The following is a 10886-nucleotide window of genomic DNA, read 5'->3' on the forward strand; positions in this document are numbered from 1 at the left end:
GTATTGATAAAGATCGGGGAGGGGAAATGAGTATTGAATGTTTTGTGGTGGGAATAGAATAGAGAACGACTTAGGAACTACATTTGTACGTAGAGATAAAAGAGTGAACACTTTAGATATCAGTACCATTCATCTGAAACGTCTCATTTTGTTTGAAGTAATGGTCTTCCGACATATTTTAAGTTCAGAGGAAATTACTAAAATTTTATCTATCGGGTGAACAAGTTAACTAGAGTCGTTCAGAAAAAATTCCACAGAAAATGTTTCTGAAAACTGTAGAATGACAGACATTGAACATGACATCACAAGTTACTAAGCAACTGGAACGGTATTGCGAAATTCCCTACTGGAAAGTTCCTGCCTGAAAACGTCCCGATAGGGGTATTGCGCAACAGTGTTCTGGTAGGGGTATTGCGCAACATCCCTATGGTTCCGCTCGTTCCGACGACTCCAACATAGTGAAAAGGGAACAGCCAGCAGATAAAATTCACATCCAGAAACGAGACCCGCACCTTCGGAACTGTTCCGGTACGGGTTGAAGAGCAGACCGGCTCCGGTACGGCTCAGTCAGAATCTATCTAACAAATGAGAGAGAGAATAGAATGTCGTTCCGTTTTGCTCAGTGGGGGGTGAGTCATAGCTAGTGTATTGCGCAAGTTCCATTTGGAATGACTCAGCAGGGAATTTCCCTGCTTAGTTCAGGACAATGCACTGCTGCGCAAGCTGCAGCTGTGCGGTGCGTGAGTTCGTATATAGGTCAGGGTCATACTTTAGTTACAGGATGGTTAAATTTTCCTTTGCTCCCTTTAGATAAATGAATAAAATGGGTGTAAAAATTCTTATTAATCCCAGTTGACCACCTTTATTTTACTACTCTGAGACTCATAAAGGCCATATTTATGCGCTTATATGAAGTTTTCTGCAGTCGTCTGACTCAGTCCTTTACAAACCCTTTTAATTTGGTTTTTTTTTGTCATTGGAAGTCAACACAAAGGATCACGTGTCCCCCTGTTCAGCTGGGAAAAAAATTCCACCATGGTTTGATGAAGTGATAAACCTTGGAAAGATAAAGGAGTATGGACGTATAATGTAATCTGTAATTCTCGCATCACTTTTCGTTCAAAAGTATGCTAGCCCATCTGAAGAATTGATGTTAAAATAAAATCGTTTATCTCTTTCGTCACGTGACATAAAAGCTGTGGAAACCTCATAATAAATGAAATAAAATGATAGTAGTCGGCAAGTGTAATAGTAAAAGGTAGCATGTCATTGCACTCGCACACATACCTAGGTAATTGTGCACCTTGTAGTAAAACAAACATTCTATAATGAAATTTTGTCCACCTAAATTATATAAGTAACGAGGAAAAGGAAAACGCTCTCTTACAGTTGTAAATTTTAAGCGTCTCTGAACGTTTTGACATTGGGAAAGCTTTTTACTTCTAAGGCAAAATAATTCAAAAAGAGAGCTTCAAAGCTACCATGTCAACATATTTCATTGGGAGACTTAAAGGACAAAGTCGCCCATTTTTCATGAATTCTGTTTGATGCAATATACTTCCTATTCTGTTTGACACGTTGAAAGATACTGAATGAATGGATGACCATGCATATATTCAACCCGGTCTTAGACAAAGTAAATTAAACCATCGCGAAAATGAATTAATGGTCATGACCATTAATTCATTTTTGCGATGGTTTCATGTATCTTTTCGTAAACAGGAGCTGAATATCTGGATGGTCGCTAGTTCATTCAATATCTTTCGACTTGTTAAACAATATAAGTAGTATCTCCTTTCAAACGAAATTCATGAAAAATGGGCGACTTTTTCCCTTTAAGTAACTGTGTACAGAAAGTCATGTCTCTATCTTCAATTACATCTCGGGATATCAGAATGAAAATGTGAAAATTATAGCAATAATACCCATCCGTTAACCAAAAATAACGTCATGAGTATACTAGTACTAAAAGAGTCTGAAGAGCTCAAAATATGCATCGTTAATAATAAAAACAAAAGAAATATCCCGTCTGTATAGTATAGTATAAGACCAAATACATAAATTGGAAAAATGACAACATATATTTAATAGCTCCAAGAACACTTCTTGTGACGCTTGAGGGCGTTTGTGAGCTGCACCAGTCACTTGGGGCTAGCAAGTAATTAGTGTACAGGCAGAGAACACCAAAGTGACTCAGACTAGTTTTCTATAATATGATTGCCTTTTAATCTTGGTATATTTAATTTTAATTTTCTTCGATGTCCAATGTGTACAATTTAATTTTTAAAGGGTTTTTAGGCGGACGTTTTCCCATTATCAAAACCAATAGCAGCAAACAAACAACGACAACAACTATAACAATAACAAAAACAACAATAATTTATATTTCTAGATATAACAGAATGAAATAGTATGAAGACTCATACCAGTGTGACGTCAGCGTACGTTTATCAGAAATTATCTTTTGAGGAGTCGTTATTGTGTTTACTTCCAATGTAAAAGTGTCAATTGACCTAAACTTCAGCTTTGCGTTTAGGCCAATAACACCCAGGACGTTTACGACATGTTCGGGCCTTCAAACTTTATCAATTCTATATCGATCTACAACTTGTTGAGGCCCATTTTAAAGCCCTCGGTGTAAAAAAGTTTTCACCCTTTTAGTAAGATTTTATTTTTCTCCAGAGAGCTAAAACAAGGATAGCGGCCATTTTGATTTTCAAATATCTGTAAATCTTGGGTAATTTATTTTCTTAGCACCAAAATTTGCTCGGCGGACCCTATTTTATTGTAGATTTGAAAGAGAATGAATGAAAGTTTTAAAGAAAGTTCAAGCGAAAATGTATCATTAATTTCACTTTCGAGGGCGCATACTACTTTAAATAACCGTAACCATACCTAAACATTATTGTTGACTAAGTAATACGTACATTTACATTACGTTGTACATTTGCTGTGTCATCTGACAAGTATCCCCGTGTCATACCGCCATTCGACGTGTCTGTGTATTGTATATGAGTATGTACCAGGCCACGCTACATTTAATTAAAAGTGATTGTCTGTCAAATCATAGACCAGAGAGTGTTTTCGTCACCCGTCTTTCTTGATCAGGAAGTATCATGAAGAAATGTACACATTCAGTTCTCACTTAAATTGTCCCTCGATGGTATCACCCTTTTGAGTCGTGGAATTTTAAGAATGTTGACATTTTGCCCCACCCCAGTCGACGGCTGTTCTACAAAATAAGACGTTGGTGACGTAGAAGTAAACGAAACAAAGCTGAATTAAATCAAAAGGGTTGTGTATTGATATTAGACAATTTTGTAAAGAGCTGGCATTATTCAGAGTATTGGAGTACATTCCAAGGACTGCATTATAATTTATACTCTTTCTGAATTATTTTCAGGGCGTTATTCATTTCAGTATCAATCGATTTGATTGAGACTCGTGCAGATTCTTTCTATTATTGATTTTTTTCTGAACTCTTTACTGACATTGGTAATTCGCCAAACTTCTGTTGGCGATGTCGTAGAGTTGTCCTATTGTTGTTTGTCACACTACACAGAAGTTCCAGTTACGCCTTGATAGGTTGGGGCATGTTTGAAACGGCAAGAATGATTGGATAGAGCAGATTCAGTAAATTTTCGACGGAATTCGACTCATAGTACGGTAGCTGACCTCCTTTGGAAGACCTCACTGCCAAACCAGCTCTAAATCTACGATGAGAAAACAGTCTGCCACGTCGAAGACGCAAACATAACAATGCTGAATAATCAGAGTGCTGTGGCATTTGTATTTATTTTCATTTCAATGTGGACAATAAGCTTATTTTATGCAGGTAAGTTTCATAAAGCAACGTCACAACAAAGCACGCTGATTATTTAGAACCAAAAGGGTGTGCCTATATCACTTAACACATATTTCATTCAACATTTTCTTGTGTCCTATGTGCATGATTGTTATACCTGTAGTTATCTTTCCGCTGAATATTTGACTAGATAGTATTACGGAATTCGCTTTACCAATTGGGACGGGATTGAAGGCACACCCATGGCAATTCTTTTCATATCTTTCAGGGGGAGAGAGTAAGACTGTAGTTTCAATATTGGACGAAAGGTCTGATCTCAGATGTCCAATCGACAGCAACGCGTACAACAACAGTATTGAAAGAAGGAACAATGGCATTCGATGGACCAAATACCGAAAGAAGCATTCATTGCAGAGTTGTACGAGGATGGAATAAGTCATATATAATCGACGGGAAATATTGCATTGAAGATTCAAGGTTAACCACTCTAGTTATACGAAATACTACTAAACATGACGCTGGTGAATATCTGTGTAGAGTGAGATACCACACGTCTTCGCCAAAACTAGGTCGTGTTACGCTTTATGTCTCTGGTGAGTAAAAGTAATTTGTCTGTCATAGTTGCGATAGTAAAATGAAATTTTGACAGGCCACAGCGAAAGGAAATCTTTTTGACACAATTAACAGACTACAGCATGTGATGTACATCTCAATTTGTGCCAGTCAACATACAACAATGAACAAATTCGTAATTAAGAGTTAATTTATTACATTGAATTATTCTTTCTGACAAATGAATGTGGTAACTTGCTTTTAATATGACGTACGCATAACTTCATATAGTTGAGCTCCTAAGTTCGACTAAAGGCAATTTTTTTTTACATGAGAGCCCGTTCCGCGTCCATTCAATGAGATAAATTTGCGGAGATGCTGTGCATAGTCTTTAAACATTCTAAACTCAAATGTGTATTGATGCACAAATCTTCACGGTCAATGCCTCATTGCGAATGCCTAAAGACTCTATCTCCATAATACATATTCTCGAATCGACCATTATCATTTTATGCGTAAACTATGATCACATGGATCATGAAGTATTCCAACATGTGTAAATGTCATTTTTTTCTTAATCTAGAACCCTTTAATATCGAGGTGGTTGTAGCGGGCAACAGGGACAGTACCGATATTCTTCCCACCATAAATAGAACTGTCGGTTCAACTTTAAGAGCCAATTGCAGCGCTATGTTTAGAACACCGTACGGAACTTTGAATCTCAAATGGTTTGTGAATGATACTGTTTTGAAGTGATCAGCACACTCGACAAAATTTTCTGAATGTTACACTAGGCAAGGGTTATACTGCCTTCTCGGAGTTCACATTAGGAAATATTAGTCGTACCGACACGGGCCTTCATACCTGTCGCGCAGTTTACAAGGACAATTGGAAAAGCAAACGACAGAAGTCTTTCTACTTAAGGTTCGTCCAACAGGTAGGAATAACTGAGCTTGCCATGTTAATGTTATAATGCATGCATCTACTCTCCGGACTCCGTTACGTGTCTCGATCATACTTAGCCCTTAAATATCTGCACATGCTATTGTAGCTTACTCTAATAAGTCATTAATATTTTATCTTATCATATCTACAATGTCATGACTGCGGTTTAAATATTGATTATTTTAGAATTTTTGTGGAAATATTCTGACCAATATTTAAGAGCCCTAGTTAACATTTGCCGAATGTAACTTAAAACTTTCATATTCATGGTAGTAAAATATTTTCCAATCCATTTTCAAAACGTTTTATTTCACACAACATTTTTAATTTGAATATGTGGTTCTCAAAGATACTATAACTAAAATATGTCGATATGAGAAGTTACAAATTATATGAGCGGTTTCTATCTCTTGTTCAAAATATTATAATTAATCAAACCGCTCTTGCAATATTTATCACATTTTGTCCAAAGGTTTCTTAAGATAGTGAAATTCTAAAATGATCACAATAATCTGCATAAAACCTATCCATTTCTTCTCTAAAAACCGTTTATAATTGTCATTCTATCATGTTCCCTTACATGTTTGCGTGTAATACCAAGTACCAAAGGCGATGGTGTTCTGATGTAATACTCGATAAACATGCCGTTATCGAAATGAGTTGATGTAAAAGTTCTGCGGGCATTTACGATACATTATCAGGCTTTTAAAAGTTTCAACAAGAATATTTCTCGGCAAAAATATTGCCTCCTCAAAATCCTGTTGCGACAACAACAATATGAATCTTAATACTGTTCATACTCTTCAGTTCTTTTTTACAAATTGTATTTTGAAATGAATTTTTATTTTTATGTATTTTTATGTAAATTAATGTTAAGGAGTTGATGATGGCAATCTTGACGAAGAAGATGACGACACAGATAAAAGTAAGTTATTATTGCCAATTTGGTTACGTTTAACACGATTGGAACTAATATGGGATAATTGGATGGTGAAGTAATGTCGATTAAATCTACAAATGCAATCTCATCTGCTTTTCTTTTTATATTATACACTTTCCTTTATGAGTAATTTGTAATATTGCAGTATTCAGGTAAAAAGGCACCTAGCACTTTTGAGATATTTGCAAAATATGAAAATCCAATTATCCCAAATAAGTTCCAATCGTGTTAAGTGGTCTCTATGACACCGAATATTAAACTTTAATATTTGGTGTCATAGAGACCACTTCTTAAAACCAAACAATTAACGGTACTAATACGGGAAGGTGCCATGTTTCACATTATTAGGAAGTATGCGCCTTGAAAGTAAAAGATATAAAGTGTTTCTTTAACTTTCCTAAATGAAACTTTCAAACAGAATCTTACCGCATCAACAATACGAATCGGGAGGAGGATTTCACCGTTCAAATTATAAAGTTTGGGACTAGCGAAAGAAATTACCAAACATTTTACGATATTGAAATTTAAAATGGCCGCCATCCCTGGGAAAAGTTAAATTTTGATCTTCGAAAACCTAAGACGGTGAAAGTTTGTTCTTTCTCCAAGAGCTTTAAAATGAGCCCCACCCAAGTGGTAGATAAGAAAAGAATTGCAGAAATTTGAGAGTCCGAATATCTGCCCACGAGGCGCTTTCTACCTTAAGACCACACTTTGTATGTTCACTTACATATTTTTTCTGTTTATTGGCATAGTAGATTCTATTTTGATGAAAATGCAACTCAAAGTAACAATTATTTTGTAGCATGAACCCAAGTGTGCTCCAACGTCTTCCTAACGTGTCCTTGTAAAAACAACTTGAAAACACAGAGAAGCCGCTTGATCTTGCTCAGCAGGGTACGCAGAATCAATATATTAAACGATTCATAAGTAAACGGTCATTCAACACATAAGTTACAACTATGAATAAGTTCTTTTCCAACCAGCTGTCGGAAACCTCACGTTGCTATGTTAGCTATTCTTACTCCAGCTCAGTCTGGACTAAATCTAAAGCTGTTTCCGTAATGTACGTAATTCTTGATAATACCTTCATCGGAACGAAAAAATATCAACAATTAAAATTACCAAAGACTTTCAACTGAGACACAGCTCATTGGCATCAAAATTACTGAAACAAGGATACACAACAAAAAGACTCGTTAGGACTTTCAAAAAGTTCTACGGTCGATATGACGACAATGTGGCCAAATCTGACTCCTCAGTCACTCAAATGGTTAACGACAGCATTCCCGGCTTTGACTTAATACAGTGATTCATATCCTGTATCTTTTCATACAATATTTAGATAATTTTTGGACCAATCCTGACGGGTGTAGCATGCTAGCAGGGTACGCTTACCCATTCCGGACACCTGGTACCACCACTAACTATCAGTGGTTCAGGATGGTCCCACTTAAATTTGTAAATCACAAATGTCCCATGGACCTGGTAATGTATTACCTTGAATGGAAATGATTATTGGACCAGTTTAATGTCATATTAAGTATCTGTCAAACTAACTAAGCAATGTTGCAACCCTTATCCATAGGTTCAAATACAGAACTACAGTTGTTAATCGTCATGGTATGTGTAGCCACTGTATCAATAATACTGATTATCATAATTATTGCATTGAAGAGGAAATGTTTGACAAAAAAAGGTAACAAAACCAAGGTAAGATTCGTGCTAACGTACATTAAGCATTTTATGTAAAAAATAGTAAAATACATGCAATGTTTTTATGTTTGTACAACGTATGCTAATGTGATGTATCACTAGTATGAAAATTTGCATGGCAATTGACAGGGTGTTTTCCGTGAATATTATAAACTAGGACAGCAGCGTTAAAAAATTGCATGTAGTCAATTTACTTTTCAGGATTACAAATGGTCAGTGAATAGCTACTCCCCGATTATAATCTAACGCTATGCCATTCACTGACAATTACGTGCTCTACGTTCAATGATACTTTTCATGATAAAGCCAGCATATGCAATATCGCTTTCTTGAGTATGAGTTTTAAGATAATTTGCTAAGAAAACTGTGTATTTCCGATGCTCGACGGTAGTAATTATCCAAACAGGAGTTTGATAGCTGTGATAAGGTTTTGTTATGAATTATATATGCAGCAAATAGATTATGTAAACAGAGAGATATCAGTCAGAAAGCATAAAGCATATGTTACCACTTACCCAGTGAAAATAATATAGTATACTTTATTATCAAACTGTTGTCTGTTGAGCTCTTGAATATTAATTTCTACTTCTTGCTATTCTTTAATAATTGTAGGATGCTGAACGCCAAGAAATGCTTCAAAAGCAAGAGGAACCAATTACAGGCGATAACAGTTTTGGTTACACAAGTTTCAAAATTATCAGTGTGCCTTTGGAATGCTTGCGGACTTTAAATATAGGTTGCTTGCAGTCAGATGCCTGTTACAAATGTCAGCGCTTATTTGCAACATCCTACTGACGAAGCACTAGAGGATTTCCCTACTACGAAAACAAATCATCAGAAAGGGCTTATGAGTATTTTAGTGTATCACCATTTCCTAATTCACAAACCTCGCATTGTCTTCATTTGCAAATTTATTCTTATTTTTTCAATATATTTCATAATGACTTGTCCGTCCTATCTCAATTTATTTATGATAAAACAACTCAATGAAACTTGGCAAAATATGGCCTCGTACATAGTCCTAATATCAAGTCACGATCCTGGCTTAGCGACGTAAATCTCTCTTTGATTTTGTTCCTCAACATATTTCATAATGACTCGTCCGTCCTATTTGAGTTTTTTATTTATATAAAAACCACTCATAGAAACATGGCAAAATCTGCTCTCGTGCATTGGACAAATGTCCTGTCTTACTGCTGGCTCAGAGATGTGAATCTATCATTGATGCCCAGGTACACCATTTCGAGGTGTGACTATCTACGATTACTCGTTATCAACAAGGTAATTATTATGTAATACTAGGAAGTGCAATTACACCATATGATCGGTAGACTTTGGTACTTGTGAATTAAACAGACAATGTAAAATCTTCTTGTTGCCTGAAAATAACCTTATCATCGAAGCTGAAATTAAAAGTAAGTTAAGAAAACCATATTTGAACATTTGTGGTAAGCTTATTCACATTAACATAAACTGCTTGGACCAAAACATATTTAAATAAATTATTCTTTATCAGAATGTAAGTTACTGTAACATTTTACCAAGAAAACGTAATAAAGGGAACATTGTGTGTAGAATACTGCTCGCGATCATTCAATTTTGACCCGATTTTGGTTGGCCTCGTTACTTTATGAAGGGCAGAGGTTATGTTTCCCAACACGAAAATTACTCACTTTACATACTCCAGGCCACATTTTCAAATCTAATGTCGTATTAAACTTAAAGATATACGTCCTCAACATTGGAAAAGCCTGTGACAACATCTTAATATTTAAATTGCTCGCTCTGAGATTGCAGAGCAACCCTCCTATAAAGTGGAATTGCCAACGGCGAAATGATATCAACAAAAGATACGATGGACATGACTCCTTAGCAACCGACGAACTTTTATTTGTACAGCGAGAAAGGTCGATTTCTGTCGATGTCGTTGCAAATTTTGGAATGATGCCAGGAAAATGGTCATAACTAAGTATGCGTGTATGATAAACGGTTTATTACTCGAAGTTTGGTCGATATCGCGTCGTATTCTCGTAATATATGCCCGTATTTTGACTCGTTGCTACCCAACTCGTCCAAACACGGATACATCACTCAAAAATCCATGATGAGAGATGGCACAAGCGAAAATCGCCTGTGGGACAGAATGCCGATTATAATAGATTAAAATTTCGAAATAAGTGTGAAAAAAACTTTATAAGGTTAAATCAAAATACATAGTACCGTTGATGCAAAAAACAGAGAGGTCATAGGCTTTATTGGCACGTTACCGCGTTCAGCAATACTAGAGAGTGCAGTTGGTTTTATTCTCTTGGTGCATAGTGTGTTTTGACATGCGGTATAAGTCTGACTTTACATGGAGAACCACAAGAACCGTTTTCGTAATGAACGCATTGGGTTTATTGCAGTGTGTACAGTGAGAGGATACAAACTGAAAACAAACAACTTTAGAAAACTGTAATTAAGGATTACAACGAACGCGAAAAGACAAAATCTTTAAGTTGTGTAACATGCGATGTAGATGTACATGGTGATAATGTACCAAAAATTTATATAAAGTGTATTTTTTCCAACAATCTTTGTGAATTTCGTCACCTAACATTTAGCAGCCGTAGCAAATTGTTACGAGTCTTTGTGATAACACTTATTTGGAGTTAATATATTTTCCATAGCATATAGGGTATCATGGTTACAAAACTACGAACGGCCATTGTCACACAGATGCCTTTTTATTCGTTGCATTTTCCCGAGTGTATGAACTTGACATTACTCAAATGAATTAGTGACCGAAATACAAAGGGTTAGACCAGAGTATACATTAGATTTAACTATAAATCTTGTCAACGAGCGAATAGCTGTGTAAATCTAGTAACATGTCATCATATCCTAGCATGTATTGACATAGAGGCACTTTGGTCCAGAATGCTGGTGAGC

The 10886-nt window shown here is 36.0% G+C and overlaps 1 long non-coding RNA gene across 1 annotated transcript; it reads left to right on the forward strand.

Annotated features, from left to right (window-relative positions):
* The first annotated feature begins 3680 nt into the window (after window positions 1-3680).
* On the forward strand, window positions 3681-8674 carry LOC139147655 (uncharacterized). The gene is made up of 6 exons (XR_011555772.1): window positions 3681-3835; window positions 4074-4398; window positions 4941-5294; window positions 6180-6227; window positions 7828-7952; window positions 8568-8674. It is a non-coding gene; the product is annotated as an uncharacterized lncRNA (long non-coding RNA).
* The last annotated feature ends 2212 nt before the right edge of the window (window positions 8675-10886 follow it).

Source organism: Ptychodera flava, chromosome 2, assembly GCF_041260155.1.
Source record: "Ptychodera flava strain L36383 chromosome 2, AS_Pfla_20210202, whole genome shotgun sequence".
Classification (NCBI taxonomy): Eukaryota; Metazoa; Hemichordata; class Enteropneusta; family Ptychoderidae; genus Ptychodera; species Ptychodera flava.